The 17810-nt window shown below is 43.4% G+C and overlaps 1 protein-coding gene across 1 annotated transcript in view; it reads left to right on the top strand.

Moving 5' to 3' along the window:
• OPRK1 (opioid receptor kappa 1) overlaps positions 1-17810 on the top strand; it is a 190821-nt gene that overhangs the window by 163740 nt on the left and 9271 nt on the right. The window lies entirely within an intron of this gene.

Below are 17810 nucleotides of genomic sequence, written 5' to 3'. Positions count from 1 at the left end.
GCTATTTTCAAATCTATGTGTGTCAAAAAGCATAATCGTTTGATGAATCAAGACCCGTGTATTATCTTACGACTTTTTCTTAATCTTTTTGTGTAAGCTGCTATTGTCTATGAAGCAAAATCTCTGTTGTAAATCAAAAGATAATCAGGCAATTGTTTGTCAACGTTTAACTATGAATTCAAATGAAGTCAATGTTGGTTTCTGGCCCTCCTGGGAAGCTCTTCACTATTTGCTTGTATCATGATATTGATTTAGTTTTGTCTTCAATTTAATTAGTTTTCTTCTTCCTGCTCCTTTATTAACATACAATTTGCAGTTAATCAATGTGTGATAATTTATAGTGTTGAAAGTTCTGAGTATGCTGGTCTTCATTTAAATTTTGCAAGTCAGTGATTATTTTTCAGTTAAATATATTTCTGTGTACTTTATTGCTAGTATATTATAGTGTCAGTGGAACACATCATTTATTGTATGTCTACCTTTGGAAAATGTGCTTTCTGTGAAATATTTTTTATCGAAAGTGAGTTCCATTAGATAAACAAAGGCTTTCAATTAAATATAAATAAATAAATTAAATAAATAAATATAAACAAATTAACATAATATAAATAAAACATAAACATATAGACCCAGATTCAAAAAAGCAAGTATTCCATCATTTTGTTGCAAAATGCTTTGAAGCATTGCAATTTTTTTGGCAGAACATAATTTAACAACAATTTTGCAACTTTAGACATTTTTACCCCAGTTTCAGCAAGTTCCATCAAAATTGGTGGAGCTGGGGCAAGACATGGCACAAAGAGGCGTGTCATCGCCACTTGCCTAATTTATGATGAGCTTACAGTGGGTACGGAAAGTATTCATACCCCTTTAAATTTTTCACTCTTTGTTTCATTACAGCCATTTGGTAAATTCAAAAAAGCTCTTTTTTTTCTCAATAATGTACACTCTGCTCCCCATCTTGACAGAAAAAAACAGAAATGTAGAAATTTTTTGCAAATTTATTAAAAAAGAAAAACTGAAATATCACATGGTCATAAGTATTCAGACCCTTTGCTCAGTATTGAGTAGAAGCACCCTTTATAGCTAGTACAGCCATGAGTCTTCTTGGGAATGATGCAACAAGTTTTTCTCACCTGGATTTAGGGATCCTCTGCCATTCTTCCTTGCAGATCCTCTCCAATTCCATCAGGTTGGATGGTGAACGTTGGTGGACAGCCATTTTCAGGTCTCTCCAGACATGCTCAATTGGGTTTAGGTCAGGGCTCTGGCTGGGCCAGTCAAGTTTTTGTCACAGAGTTGTTCTGAAGCCAATCCTTTGTTATTTTAGCTGTGTGCTTAGGGTCTTTGTCTTGTTGGAAGGTGAACCTTCAGCCAAGTCTGAGGTCCAGAGCACTATGGAAGAAGTTTTCATCCTGGATATCTCTGTACTTTGCCGCATTCATGTTTCCTTCAACGGCAACCAGTTGTCCTGTATCTGCAACTGAAAAACACCCCCATAGCATGATGCTGTCACAGCCATGTTTCACTGTTGGGATTGTATTGGGCAGGTGATGAGCAGTGCCTGGTTTTCTCCACACATATCACTTAGAATTATCACCAAAAAGGTCTATTTTCGTCTCATCATACCAGAGAATCATATTTCTCATAGTATGGGAGTTCTTCATGTGCTTTTAGCAAACTCTGTGCAGGCTTTCATATGTCTTGCACTGAGGAGAGACACCCGTCGGGCCACTCTGCCATAAAGGCCCAACTGGTGGAGGGCTGCAGTGATATTTGACTTTGTGGAACTTCTCCGATCTTATTACTGCATCTCTTGAGCTCAGCCACAGTGATCTTGGGGTTCTTCTTTACCGCTCTCGCCATGGCTCTTCTCCCACGATTGCTCAGTTTGGCTGGATGGCCAGGTCTAGGAAGACTTCTGGTGGTCCCAAACTTTTTCCATTTAAGAATTATGGAGGCCACTGTGCTGTTAGGAACCTTTATTACTGCAGAAATTCTGTTGTAACCTTGGCCAGATCTGTGCCTTTGCACAATTCTGTCTCTGAGCTCCTTGGCCAGTTCCTTTGACCTCATGATTCTCACTTGCTCTGACATGCACTTGTGAGCTGTAAGGTCTTATATAGATAGGTGTGTACCTTTCCAAATCAAGTCTTAGTTTTATTAAGCTCACCTGGCCTCCAATGAAGGAATAGAGCCATCTCAAGGAGGATCGCAAGGAAATGGACAGCATGTGACTTAAATATGAGTGTCTGAGGAAAGGGTCTGAATACTTATGACCATGTGATATTTCAGTTTTTCTTTTTTATTAAATTTGCAAAAATTTCAACATTTCTGTTTGTTTTCAGCTAAGATGGGTTGCACAGTTTACATTAATGTGAAAAAAATGAACTTTTTTGAATTTACCAAATGGCTGCAATGAAACAAAGAGTGAAACATTTAAAGGGGTCTGAATATTTTCCGTACCCACTGTACGCTATAGATCTTACTCCAGCTCAACCTGAAGTAAGATTCTTGGTGATGTGCATGGATGCGCACACCACTATTTATATGAGTCTGATTCATTAAAAGGCATGCACTTCTTAGGCTGTTGTCACATGCTCAGTATTTGGTCAGTATTTTACATCAGTATTTGTAAACCAAATCCAGGAGTGGGTGATAAATGCAGAAGTTATGTATATGTTTGTGTTATACTTTTCCTCTAATTGTTCCACTCCTGGTTTTGGCTTACAAATACTGATGTAAAATACTGACCAAATACTGCTAGTGTGACGGCAGCCTTAATGTATCTGGCATCTCTGACTACAGCACCCCCCCTCATCAAGACCATCATTAATAACACTAGTCTTCATGAATCGAGGCCATAATTTTACTTGAAATTAGCAGATGAATTTCCACAAGTTATGATTGAAGTTAAAAGTTACAAATGCAGTATTTCACCAAAATTTAGTTATCTTCCATTCTGATTACATAATTCAATACATAATTTGCATTCAATAGAAATTCATCTGATAAATTAATATTTCAATATGCTACAAAAAAGAAAATAGCATAGCTATCCTATACTGCTATTTTTTAGACTTGTTTGGAAGTTATCAAAAGTTATCACTCAATTTACTGACTTTGTGATGATATTGTGGTGCGCTGTAGCCAATTTGAACAAGCTGAAGATCATAGGGAGTGACATACTACAAGCATGAAAATATAATGGTGCAGAATGTTGATTTATAATCACATCAGTCATAAAAGAGTAGGTCACTTTCTAATTTTAGCAAATGTGTTGAGGGCATTTAGCTATTTATTCTTGGGGCGGTGGGGCTGGCATCTCACTGATCTGTTCATACTTAACTTAATTAAATAAACAATTTTTTATTTTGATTTTGGTTTTATCAGGATTCAAACCCCCAACCTGCATCATTGTGGGTAGTAGAGATGAGTGAATATTTCAATGTTCGGTTCAGATTACGATTGCTGAATTTGCAATATTCGCCGAACATAACCTAACGCATGTCACCCACAGTACAAATTGTAGGATGGGACTGCAGCAATCAGCCAGGCTTGAGGTATCGGGGGCTGGGACAGCATTTACAGTTTTCAATTGAACGTCACAGTAAGACGAGGTGGGTGAGGGATCAGTGTAGGCCTCCTTTGCTGGGAGCCCTGATACCACATGTAATACCCCTACCTGCTTTCATGCTGAGCCACACTCAGATGGCACAAATATCAGTTTTGTAGACTACCATTGTCAGAAAAATGTAAGGATAGTAACACAGGTAGTTGAGTCCAAGAAAGTGGAGGCCTGATGGTCTCATAGGCCTACTGCTAAAGGCAACATACATGAAGGAGACCTAACCAGGAGTGTTCACTTTCCAAAAATTATTGGCAGACAATACCAAAGTCGCATCAATTTCAGCACAGTATAGATAATATTCAACCAAAGAAAAAAAAGTGGACCTTAGAGCAATCTTTAAGAAATGTATATATACATTTTTATTCAAAATTCTGACGACAATATTTTAATCATAAAAACGAGTACATATAAAAACAAACAGGGTATAATGACATCATAGTGCCACGTCCGCAACACAGTATTGAAAAATTGCAGTCAAGGGAATGGTAATATGGATATGCACGTATAGTTCCAAAGGAAAACCAGCGTGCTGATTATGCTGGAAAGACATATAATAATGCCCGTTGGGTATTCCTATTTACAAGTAACATAGTAACATAGTTAGTAAGGCCGAAAAAAGACATTTGTCCATCGAGTTCAGCCTATATTCCATCATAATAAATGCCCAGATCTATGTCCTTCTACAAAACCTAATAATTGTATGATACAATATTGTTCTGCTCCAGGAAGACATCCAGGCCTCTCTTGAACCCCTCGACTGAGTTCGCCATCACCATCTCCTCAGGCAAGCAATTCCAGATTCTCACTGCCCTAACAGTAAAGAATCCTCTTCTATGTTGGTGGAAAAACCTTCTCTCCTCCAGACGCAAAGAATGCCCCCTTGTACCCGTCACCTTCCTTGGTATAAACAGATCCTCAGCAAGATATTTGTATTGTCCCCTTATATACTTATACATGGTTATTAGATCGTCCCTCAGTCGTCTTTTTTCTAGACTAAATAATCCTAATTTCTCTCCTCCAGACACAAAGAATGCCCCCTTGTGCCCGTCACCTTCCTTGGTATAAACAGATCCTCAGCGAGATATTTGTATTGTCCCCTTATATACTTATACATGGTTATTAGATCGCCCCTCAGTCGTCTTTTTTCTAGACTAAATAATCCTAATTTCGCTTATCTATCTGGGTATTGTAGATCTCCCATCCCCTTTATTAATTTTGTTGCCCTCCTTTGTACTCTCTCTAGTTCCATTATATCCTTCCTGAGCACCGCTGCCCAAAACTGGACACAGTACTCCATGTGCGGTCTAACTAGGGATTTGTACAGAGGCAGTATAATGCTCTCATCATGTGTATCCAGACCTCTTTTAATGCACCCCATGATCCTGTTTGCCTTGGCTGCTGCTGCCTGGCACTGGCTGCTCCAGGTAAGTTTATCATTAACTAGGATCCCCAAGTCCTTCTCCCTGTTAGATTTACCCAGTGGTTTCCCATTCAGTGTGAAATGGTGATATTGATTCTTCTTCCCATGTGTATAACCTTACATTTATCATTGTTAAACCTCATCTGCCACCTTTCAGCCCAAGTTTCCAACTTATCCAGATCCCTCTGTAGCAGAATACTATCTTCTCTTGTATTAACTGCTTTACATAGTTTTGTATCATCTGCAAATATCGATATTTTACTGTGTAAACATTCTACCAGATCATTAATGAATATGTTGAAGAGAACAGGTCCCAATACCGACCCCTGCGGTACCCCACTGGTCACAGCGACCCAGTTAGGGACTATACCATTTATAACCACCCTCTGCTTTCTATCACTAAGCCAGTTACTAACCCATTTACACACATTTTCCCCCAGACCAAGTTGATAACAAATACCCTGGGTATATAATATAATTGCATACTGCAGATAAATACCAGGATCAGAGTAATAATACACGGGGAATAATAGTGGAAACCAACATACTGTACATATATTAAAGCTAAGTATATAATACATTGTATAATAGAGCTTATCAGTCAGGACACCACCAGCAGTGCTGAAGACACGTTCTGAGAGAACGCTGGCTACTTTGCACAATAAAACCTCCAAGGCGTGTGAGGTGAGCTCAGGCCACTCATCCGTTTTGGAAGACCAAAATGTGAAAGGGTCCAATCTCTCGCTGATGGTATTGATATTCAGTTCTATATACTCTTGCACCATCCTCTCCATTCGTTCACCATGTGTAAGTTTTGGACTCTGTTGTGCTGGTGCACGAGCTGGTCTAAAAAAAGTGTCAAAGAACTCACAGAAATTGCTCCTTCCATTTACACCGCTGCTGCTGCTAATGTTTTGGCATTGACAAATTGACGTGTCGGAGGTTGGAAGTCTAGAGCTGCGATGCGAACTGTGTGCTTCACTGCTGTCTTGGGGAAAAGCTCTCTTAAGGTTGTGTAAAAGCGTGTTTCGATATTCCAGCATTTGCAGCTCCCTTTCCAGGGTGGGAAGCATCTGGCAAAATTTGGTTTTATAATGTGGATCTAACATAGTGGCAACCCAGTAGTCAGCAGTATTCCTAATCATAACTATAAAGGGATCATGTTGCAGATAGTGCAGCAAGAAGGCACTCATATTTCGGGCTCTACCATGAAGACCAAGCCCATGCTGTGTTGGTGGCTGCGTAATAATGAGGCTTCTTTCCTCCATCCCCTCCTGCCAACCATGATCAACAGAGAGGGGAGGATTATCCTCTTTATCTGACAGTTGCTCGCCCATCACCTCATCCTCCTCCATTTGTTCCTCGGATCTTGCACCTTCGATAACAGTTTGGTATCACCAGCCCCCCTCGATCGCATTAATCCACACTCCCTTGGCACCCGCTTGTGTGACGGCAGTCTGGAACTTAGAGACAATGTTATCCCTTCCGGATCCTACTCTGCTTCCTACACTTTGTTAGGGCTAGCGGAACGCACCAAATAATTATAAGGCTGGTGTAAGGTGCGTTCGCAGCCTGGGGTCCACCGTGCAGAGATGGAACCTGCTGCTAAGTAATTATGGACTATATGGTGGTATAATGTGGATACACACATGGGTTAGCTTCACCCGGTATGAAGGAAGTAACCCTGTTGCATCACAGGGCCATGGTACTGCACAAAGAGCGCAAGCTAAGAGTCACAGAACTCTGTCCCAAGACTCAGGTAAAGAGTTCCTCTAGACCTCTTGCGCTCGACACCGCTACTGGGGTTTCAGAGATTAACAGAACTAATAATTTACTATACAAGAGTGCGTGCAGTGCCGCTCTGGCGGACGCCACTAACCACCCAGACTTGGGCCAGGAAAGCGCTCTATTAGCACACGGCGCCGCAATGGCTGTCACTGCTATCAGATGCTGTATCGTGTGCTAGCTGTGCGGGATAGCACTGTCAGGTGCTAGGTAGCTTCCACCATTCACGAACAGTCAACAACACTAGGGATGGGAATGATTCGGAGCTTTCATCCATCAACAGGCATACATCCACACACATACAATAATAAATTTATACTAGCGCATGGCCGTGCGGCCATGCGAACCTTTTATAGTGGAAGCTCTCCAGGACCTTCCAAGTGGTCCAATAGGAGCTGCTACAGGACCTGAGCATGTGACCCCTGACCTCCAATGAGAGGTCGCCTCTTGGGCATGCTCAGAAGAAAAAAAAGCAGGACTTAGTCCCAGGGATGCTTGTTCGCTGCTGATAAGCACTGGTTACAATGGCTGAGCCTGGAAGGACAGCAGTAACCAGCCGCACAGTATCAGCTTGAGCCAGACGCTGGGACTGACGTCTCTGCTGAGCAGGCTTCACTGCGGCTGGAGAAGAATGGGAGACTGCAGCGGAGATGGTTTGAGATTCCCTGTTGTGAATTCTGTGGCAGAGCTCCCTCTTGTGGTCACAAGTGGTACTTCGGCTGATTCTCTCTGTGAGCTTCTGTTGGTGGAGGGAAGTGGTACTGCGGCTTCTGAGTTTCCTCCCTCAGGTGATCTGGTGAGGTCGTTAGGTGCTTCTCTACTTAACTCCACCTAATGCTTTGATCCTGGCTTCCTGTCAATGTTCCAGTGTTGGACTTGCTTTTCCCTGGATCATTCCTGTGGCCTGCTGCTCTGCATAGCTAAGTTCTTCTTTGCTATTTGTTTGCTATTTTTTCTGTCCAGCTTGTCTATTTTGTTGCTGGAAGCTCTGGGACGCAAAAGGTGTACCTCCGTGCCGTTAGTTCGGTACAGAGGGTCTTTTTGCCCCCTTTGCGTGGTTTTCTTTAGGGTTTTGTGTAGACCGCAAAGTTACCTTTTCTATCCTCGATCTGTTAAGAAAGTCGGGCCTCACTTTGCTGAATCTATTTCATCTCTACGTTTGTCTTTTCATCTTAACTCACAGTCATTATATGTGGGGGGCTGCCTTTTCCTTTGGGGTATTTCTCTGAGGCAAGGTAGGCTTATTTTCTATCTTCAGGCTAGTTAGTTTCTCAGGCTGTGCCGAGTTGCCTAGGCAGTGTTAGGCGCAATCCACGGCTGCCTCTAGTGTTGTTTGGAGAGGATTAGGGATTGCGGTCTGCAGAGTTCCCACGTCTCAGAGCTCGTTCTATGATTTTGGGTTATTGTCAGATCACTGTATGTGCTCTGACCGCTATGTCCATTGTAGTACTGAATTGCCTTTCATAACAATTCCCCCTGTGCAGTGGCGGGAACTTGACACAGAAACTGATCAAAAGTTCACATACCCCATTTTTTCTACTGTGTGTTGCCCCCCTCATCATCAATGACAGCTTGAAGTCTTTTGTGGTAGTTGTGGATGAGGTTCTTTATTTTATGGTAAAGCTGCCCACTCTTCTAGGCAAAAAGCCTCCAGTTCCTGTAAATGGCTGTTTAGCTTGAACTGTGCGCTTGGGATCGGTAGAAGAAATGGGGTATGTGAACTTTTGATCAGGGTCATTTGGGTGTTTTGGGTAGTCATTATGATTTAAAAAGAGAAAACACAGTAGTTTGACAATAAATGGCTTCACTCAACCACTAACCATGACTGGAGAAAACGTTTTGGTGTTATATAATAATCTTTATTTTTATACTGAGCTAAGGCTGGTTTCAGATTTGCGGTTGTGTCCGCAGCGTTTCTACTGCATATATCTGCATGCGTTGTGTATTCCTATATTTAACATTAGGGACGCATGTGTTTTTGATTGTTCGCGTTTTGCCGCATTTGAAGCCGCATGCGTCGTTTCGTCGTTTGCGGCTTGGTGCGGAAATGCAACATGTAGTAATTTTTAGAGGCGTCAATTTGCAACCTGGAAACGTATGCGGTCTATTGCGCAAGGATTGCGACAAAAAAAACGCATTGCTGTCTATATGAACGCATGCGTTCACAAGCACAAGCGTTTGCTTGCGTTCATGAATGCATGCGTTTCACAAGAGAAAAACATGTCTAGACACTGATAAGCCACCCCCCACATAGTAGGTGATAAAGGGAGGTAGTGGACATTTGCAGGTCACTACTCAGCAGACACTAAAGCAGACGAGACACAGGCTACATCTCGGAGGAAAACAAGACACTGAAGAATGTGAGTATATCCTAGCCAATGCCTTTATTTTCTATTTTCTGCCACTACATGTCCTAATTTCTTGCATTTCTTTCTTTCTACATGCATCAGAATGTCTTCTTCTTCTTCTGATGAGGAGCAACGCCCTGGCATAGCCTTCTGTACCGCCACCACCCCGATGCAGCAGGACCCTGGCATGGCCTTCTGTACCGCCACCACCACGATGTAGCAGGACCCTGGCATGGCCTTCCGTACCACCACCACCACGATGCAGCAGGACCCTGGCATGGCCTTCCGTACCGCCACCACCACGATGCAGCAGGACCCTGGCATGGCATTCCATACTGCCATCACCATGATGCAGCAGGACCCTGGTATGGCCTTCCTTTCTATGAGCGCTATGGATTCTGGCATTGCTGCACACTCTACGAGCACTATGGAATCTGGCATGGCTGCATGCTCTACAAGCGCTATGGACTCTGGCATGGCTGCACACTCTACGAGCACTATGGAATATGGCATGGCTGCATGCTCTACGAGCGCTATGGATTCTGGCATGGCTCCACACTCTATGAGCACTATGGACTCTGGCATGGCTGCACACTCTACAAGCACTGTGGAATCTGGCATGGCTGCACGCTCTACAAGCGCTATGGACTCTGGCATGGCTGCACACTCTACGAGCACTATGGAATCTGGCACGGCTGCACGCTCTACGTGCACAATGGACTCTGGCATGGCTGCACACTCTACGAGCACTATGGACTCTGGCATGGCTGCACGCTCTATGAGCGCTATTGATTCTGGTTCTGGCATGGCTGCACACTCTATGAGCACTATGGAATCTGGCATGGCTGCATACTCTATGAGCACTATGGACTCTGGCATGGCTGCACACTCTACGAGCACTATGGAATCTGGCATGGCTGCACACTCTACGAGCACTATGGACTCTGGCATGGCTGCACGCTCTACGAGCACTATGGACTCTGGCATGGCTGCACACTCTACGAGCACTATGGACTCTGACACAGTGCAGCCGGACCCTGACAGGTCACCCACCACCATGCCACGCCATATGAGCCCACCAAGGCTTCCCAGAACACGGCAAACCCAACCCCCCCAAAAAAAAACAGAAGACTCTTAGTATTCCTCCCCCTTCACCTCCCAATGTGTCTGTAATGTCAGGTTTGTCTCACCCTTCCAGTGCGTCTCAAGCCTCTCATGTGTCAAGCCCCATCCCCAAACTATCAGACCCCACTAGTTTCATTGCCCTTTCTCCTGTCACCTCTGCGTCGTCCACGGTTAGCCAGGCCTCAGTGCTTCACACCCCCGTTTACATCACTCTATCCCAAGCCAGCGCAGTTAAATAAATTTTTTGGTTGTAAAAAAAAAAAATACAGTTTGATTTGCCCCAATTATGTTTGGTGTATTGTGTCTATCGCCGCTGGCAACACACAACGTGCGCCAAATAAAAGAAACTTCGCCACACACTTAATTTTTGGGCCACATCATATCTCCAGTAGTTATAAAAAAAAGACTGCAGCTTTGTGTGTCTTTAGTATAAAGATATGAAGTGGGCCAAAAAATAATAGATGTATTATCTTCATAATCTCTTCTTTCTGCTTAGTCTGTGACTAGTGTTGCAGTCTGAAGAGAAAATGGCGGAAATACAGTGCAGAACTCTACTGAACAGGTCAGGTGTCAAAAAACTCATTAGTTAGGACACCTGACCTGGTGAGTAGAGAACTGCCTTGTATAACCTCCGTTTTCTCTTCTGTGTACATAACCTATTACACACAAATTGAAGGACGATGGTGGTCACACACGGCATAACTATGATCACCTGCACAGGTGTCAGAAATGAATTCATGAGGCTGTTATATGTGCATCATGAATTCATTATTTCTGACACCTGACTTGATGAGTATAGATCTCTTTAATTGTGTCTTCAGTCTGTGTCCAATGGATATTGCAGAACAGAATCAGGACGCAATGACGTCACCAAGCTTAAAGCAACATGGCTGCCGTCACACTAGCAGTATGTGGTCAGTGTTTTATATCAGTATTTGTAAGCCAAAACAAGGAGTGGAAGAATTAGATGTAAATTATGATATTAAAATAATAACTAGCACCTCTGCCTTTATCACCCACTCCTGGTTTTGGATTACAAATACTGATATTAAATACAGACCAAATACTGCTAGTTTTAGGACAGCCTTCGTTTGTAGAGGAAAAACATAGGAGACACGGTCAACACAACCAAAACTAAAGTTTATTAATGAGAAATATTATTATCATTTCAGAAAATTACTGGTACAGATCTAATTACAACAGGACATTTACACAACATTGTCCTGCCATGACACACGTCCAATATCTGAATCAAAAAAGGCAGCGAATTGGTCCCGCATGTGACCAACTGCTGCAGTTGACCACACCGGGTGATGCTGGAAATCGGGCAGTGGGTGTGCAACTGGTTCATCCAGTTCAATGTTGGGTTGCTCCTTAGCCATTATATAATTGTGCAGAACCACACAGGCTTTGACCACCTCGTCAACTGTTTCCACTTTTAGATTTATGGCTGATGCAAGAATGCGCCATTTAGAGACCAGAATGCCAAAGGAACTCTCTACTGTTCTTCGGGCCCTGGTCAGTCTGTAGTTAAAGATTCTTCTAGAGTGGGTCAAGTCCCAACTGGAATAGGGCTTCAGTAGGTTTTCACACATCTGAAAGGCCTCATCCCCAACCATAACAAATGGCATCGGTGGATCTTGAGTGTTGGAGAGAGGCTGTGGCAGGGGAAAATGGAAATTTTTGCCATACACACGGCGGCCCATATCCAAGTTCTTGAAAGTCTGGGAATCATTGCCACGGCCAAAAGCTCCAATGTCCACAGCGATGAAGCGACAGTTCGCATCAGCTATTGCCATGAGCACAACAGAAAAATATTTTTTATAGTTGAAATACTCCGATCCTGTTCTGGCAGGTTTGATAATGTGGATGTGCTTTCCATCCACAGCTCCTAAACAGCTGGGGAAATCACACACACTCCAGAATTTTTCCGCAATTTCAAGCCACATGTCCACGGTGGGTAGGGGTATAAACTCATCCCGGAGTACATTCCACAATGCCTGACAGGTGTCCACAACTATTCTGGACAGGGTGGATATTCCAAGCCGGTATTGGAAGTGGAGGGATGATAAACTCTCTCCGGTTGCCAGAAATCTGTAAGAAAAACAAACCCCCCAAAAATTACAAACTATTCTATTTATGGTGTGGTTACGCTAAAGAAAGAAAGGAACATACCCAAAACATACATGTCAGAAAACACAAAATTTGGACTGTCATTGGTTTAGATTTGGAACGTACCTTAATGTAACCAGCAGACGTTCCTCTGGTGGAATCACTCTACGGAGCTGGGTGTCCTGTCTCCATATGGCTTCTTGGACACGAGCAAGCAAATCCCGGAATGAGACATGCGACATCCTTGTATATTCATGGAATTTCTCTGGGTTGGCATTAAGCTCACCATACAGCATGTGATAGGCTTCACGTCTCTCACGTAGTTCGATAATGGGGTGTCTCCAAAAACGCCTACGTTGTCTCCTTCTCCATCTTTCGCGATTTCCGTCTTGCTCCCAAGCAAAAGCACAGACAAGAAACAGCTTGATGCTTAAATCCAGGTTGAAATAAAAGCTCTCCATGCGAAGATCCGTCATGACACAGGATACAGGAGCAAAATCTGAAGATTACAGCTGTTCAGGGGTCTATATAAAGAAATACCTTAATACATGCCCTCTGTAGTCCTATTGGCAGTGTCTGGTTATCTTGATTTTTCTCTTGTGAAATTTCTCATCATGTGCACCAAAAACGCAAACGCATATAAAGGCTGCGTTTTTTAAACCGCATGCGTCTAAAAAATGCCACGTTTGTATGCGTTTTTTCCACCACTTGCGGATGCGGATTAAACGCTGCGGTTTTAAACGCAAATGTGAAACTAGCCTAACATATTCCATAGCACTTTACAGTTTTTTGCACACATTATCATCGCTGTCCCTGTTGGGGCTCGCAATCTAAATTCCTATCAGTATGTCTTTGGAATGTGGGAGGAAACCAGAGTACCCAGAGGAAACCCACGCAAACACGGAGAGAACATACAAACTTTTTGCAGATGTTGTCCTTAGTGGCTTTTGATCCCAGGACTCCAGCGCTGCAAGGCTGCTGTGCTATCCACTGCACCACCGTGCATATTCTCTGAAAAAAAGGCCAAGAAAGCAAAAATTCTGCTGGGTTATGTAAACTTTTGAGCAGAACTGTACGTCTCTATGAAATACTTGGACTGGTAAGGCTTTAAATAAATATATAATGCAAGAAAGGCTGACCATTTTTATGGAATGAATGAAGCTGGTAATGAGAAAGATTAATATATTTTTAATAACCAATTTTTTCTTGTTGGAAGATAATCTTTTAAAGCATGAATAATGTTTCAGTCATGTAAGTACCGTAGTTTGCCTGCAGTCTCATTTAGACCTACCATCGAACTGAAAATTTGCTTTAACCTATCTACGATGAACTGAACAATACAAAATATGAACTATGATCAGCAGGTAGCCAATTCAGCTTCTTTAAACTTACTGGAATAAACCAGATTATTGTCTGTGTCCTGCTATTCTTGTAAATGTGGACTGATTGAAATTGAACATTAAGGTTTTTTTTATCCATTACTTTTGATTTTATGCTCCTAAAGTCGCCATAATTCAGTCTGTTTTGTATGCAATTGTGGTGGTTCACTACAAGTTTCCCTTATGTGCTAGTTGCACTCTGATCTGCTGTATCACAATGTTCCAGGAATTCGTACATGTAAATTGTTCTATTCCATATGAGAAAAAACCTTGAAAACTAATATGACAATCTTACTACAGTTATGGCCTTGGCAGTGATGGTGGCCTGGATGTATGCGTGATCATCACTCTTCTGTGAATAAGGAAAATGGTAAACGCAATTGCAAAGAATTTTGTCCTAGAAAATGTGGATGTGAGTTGTGAGATTTATATTACAAAGTACATGTTCTATGATGACATACATCAATGACTGATTACCATGTTCACAGGGGAAGTCCCATCTCCAAGATCCTATCATCCCATCATGTAGTAGATACAGTATAATAATAATAATATTAGCAAGTATCTTCAATTAGAAGTGTAATATAGTTTTTCTAATTGGCTATCCAGTGAAACCTAAGCGACTTCAATGCCCAATACTTATTGGGATAGGATCTTGGATGGGAATACCCCTTTAAAGCAACAAAACAAAAATAATACTATTGCTAATACAGAATGTGAATCACTTTGCACAATTACTAATCCATTTTTTTAGGAATTGAAAATTTATACTGGAGAATATTTTTCTAGCCTGTTTTATTTTCAGTTTGTGTTTTCTATTTTATTTTACTCCCTTTTTTGGATTATTTTAGATTTAGCCATCTTATCAGGAAACCACTTAATTGCCCCAATTCATCAAGACTGGGGTTTTTCACATCACTCTTAACAGAGGGCTGGGTAAAGTGCGAGATGTCTGTTTAATGATGAGGTACATGCCTTTCAATGAATAAGGTGAGCAGGGGCGCACCTACCATGAGGCAAGTTGAGCACTTTGCCTCAGGCGACGGTGCCTTCCCTGAAGAGAGGGGGCGGCAGATTCTGCCGGTGTAGTAACTGAACTTGCGTCGGAGACGCAGGTTCTGTTTCTACTCTATTCGGGGCTCCCAACTATCCCGGATCTCCTGATCCAGCCCTCCACGGCTCACGTGACCGGTCACATGATCGTGACATCATCACAGGTCCTGAAGCTGAAGTCGCTCCTCTCCTGCATCTGCTCGGGTTACTCATATATGGCTGTTCTGTGCACACAGGACCTGTGATGAGGTCACAGGAGGGGATGAATCAGGAGTCACATGATCAGGGGCCTCAGTGTATGCAGGACTCTGCTGTGCTGGTTGTCATGGTGCTAAATGAGGGGAAGTTTATGTGTGGGGTCAGGAGGGGTTTACAGGGTGGATGTAGCAGAGCCGTGTGTGTACAAGGTGTACGGAGCAGGGCCATGTGTGTACGAGGTGTACAGAGCAGGGCCGTGTGTGCATGAGTTGTGAGGAGCGGAGCTGCATATGTACAAGGTGTATGGAGCGGAGCCGTGTGTGTATGAGGTGTAGGGAGCAGAGGTGTGTGTGTACGAGGTGTGCAGAGCAGAGCCGCATGTGTACAAGGTGTATGGAGAGGAGCCATGTGTGCACTTGGTGTACGGAGCAGAGCTGTGTGTTTACATGGTGTATGGAGCTGAGCCGTGTGTGTACAGGGTGTAAGGTGCGGAGCCACATGTGTATGGGGTGTACGAAATGGAGCCCTGTGTGTACAAAGTGTACGGAGCTGAGCCGTGTGTGTACGGAGCAGAGCCATGTGTGTATTGGGTATGGAGCAGAGCCGCATGAGTATGAGGTATACAGAGAGGAGCCGCATGAGTACAAGGTGTATGGAGCAGAGCCGCATGTGTACAAGGTTTCCGGAGTGGAGCCATGTGTGTATGAGGTGTAGGGAGCAGAGGTGTGTGTGTACGAGGTGTGCAGAGCAGAGCCGCATGTGTACAAGGTGTATGGAGAGGAGCCATGTGTGCACTTGGTGTACGGAGCAGAGCTGTGTGTTTACATGGTGTATGGAGCTGAGCCGTGTGTGTACAGGGTGTAAGGTGCGGAGCCACATGTGTATGGGGTGTACGAAATGGAGCCCTGTGTGTACAAAGTGTACGGAGCTGAGCCGTGTGTGTACGGAGCAGAGCCATGTGTGTATTGGGTATGGAGCAGAGCCGCATGAGTATGAGGTATACAGAGAGGAGCCGCATGAGTACAAGGTGTATGGAGCAGAGCCGCATGTGTACAAGGTTTCCGGAGTGGAGCCATGTGTGTATGAGGTGTAAGTAGCGTGGCCGCATGTGTGTAAGGTGTATGGAGCAGAGCCGCATATGTGCGAGGTTTACGGTATGGAGCCATGTGTGTACTGAGTGGAGCCGTGTGTGTGCGAGGCATACAAAGTGAAATCGTGTGTGTATGAGGTGTGCGGAGCCGTGCGTGTACGAGGTCGGTGATTCGTGGGTAGCATTGCCTTGCGGGCCCGGGCCCACATGGCAATGGTTAAAGCTGCCAGCCAGTCGGAGGCTGGCAGTTGACGTCAGCGCGCACATCCCCAGCTTATGAAGTCATTGTCATTCCCTGGCGAGTCCGCGCTTGAAAGGCCTGGAGGACGGGAGCATCGCCGCAGGAGCACGGCAAGGTAAGGAGAAAGGTTTTTTTTATTGAAAGAGGCAAACCGCAGTTTTTTTCACCGGCAGAATTGAACCCGGGGGCCAGAAAGAAGCATGGGGACCAGAATGGAGACGGGGGGGGGGGGCAGAATGGAGACACTGGGGCAGAATGGAGCACAGGGGCAGAATAGAGCAGGGGGCAGGATCATGGGGCATGATGGAGACAGATGGGGCAGGATGGATATGATGGAGACAGATGGGGCAGGATCATGGGACATCACATGGGGGCAGAATGGATACTCATGAGGGCAGGACGTGAGAACATACGGCTGAAGCCAGGAATTTGACACAAGGTGGCCAGGATATACCATAGGGGCTAATTAAGGGATTATCTGTGTAGCAAGGTGGACATTAAAACTTTATTAGGTAAAATTGTAAAAAGCCAAATTAGTCAAACAACAAAAACAAAAACCACAGTGAAGGAAGTACCCTATAACTAACGAATAGAAAAAGGGGGTGGGGTTGTTAAAAAGGTACTACTGGCCTCTCAGATCCTCAATATTAATCTGACCTGATAGCAAAATGACTATAGTTGCCCATAGGATGAATAGTATATAGATGATCTCATTTACATGGTACAAACAAGTGGTAGTTATAAGAAAGGGATGTTATACTCATACATGTTATTGTGACTTAGGCAAGTGGAAGACATTTCCTGTGGGCAACTATAGTCATTTTGCTATCAGATGAGATTAATATTGAGGATCTGAGAGACCAGTAGTACCTTTTAACAACCCTCTTCCTCCCCCCCCCCCTTTTTTCTGTTTGTTGGTTATAGGGCACTTCCTTCACTGTGGTACCCCTTTATTTTTGTTTGACTAATTTGGGTTTTTAGAATTCTATCTAATAAAGGTTGAGCTTTAATATCCACCTTGCTACACATATAATCTATTTTGTGGATTGTTCTATTCCTGCTTTATATGCTAATTAAGGGATATTATTACTGCAGTGATGTATTTATTTTATTTTTTTGAGGATGCTGTTTTAAATGGGGGAATTGGTCCTGTTAATGGGCAGAGCGACACTGTCGCTTTTTTTCTTCATCTGGTATAGTTTAGAATTTAGGATATAATTAAGTAATGTGTTCAGGAAGTGGTGCTCTAGATAACTGTGTTATTTACTGCAGAGATGAGCCCTGGCTGGAAGACGTGATGGTGGTCTGTACTGGATGAAGACTAAAAGCGAAGATGAAGGACTTCACCTATAGATGTGACTGGTGAGTTAGTGTGTTACCTGTACACTGACACTATACACTGCATACTATATACAGAGGTCCAGTGTA

This window comes from Ranitomeya imitator, chromosome 6 (assembly GCF_032444005.1).
Source record: "Ranitomeya imitator isolate aRanImi1 chromosome 6, aRanImi1.pri, whole genome shotgun sequence".
NCBI classification, from domain to species: Eukaryota; Metazoa; Chordata; class Amphibia; order Anura; family Dendrobatidae; genus Ranitomeya; species Ranitomeya imitator.
This window is presented reverse-complemented; position numbering and strand designations above follow the sequence as displayed.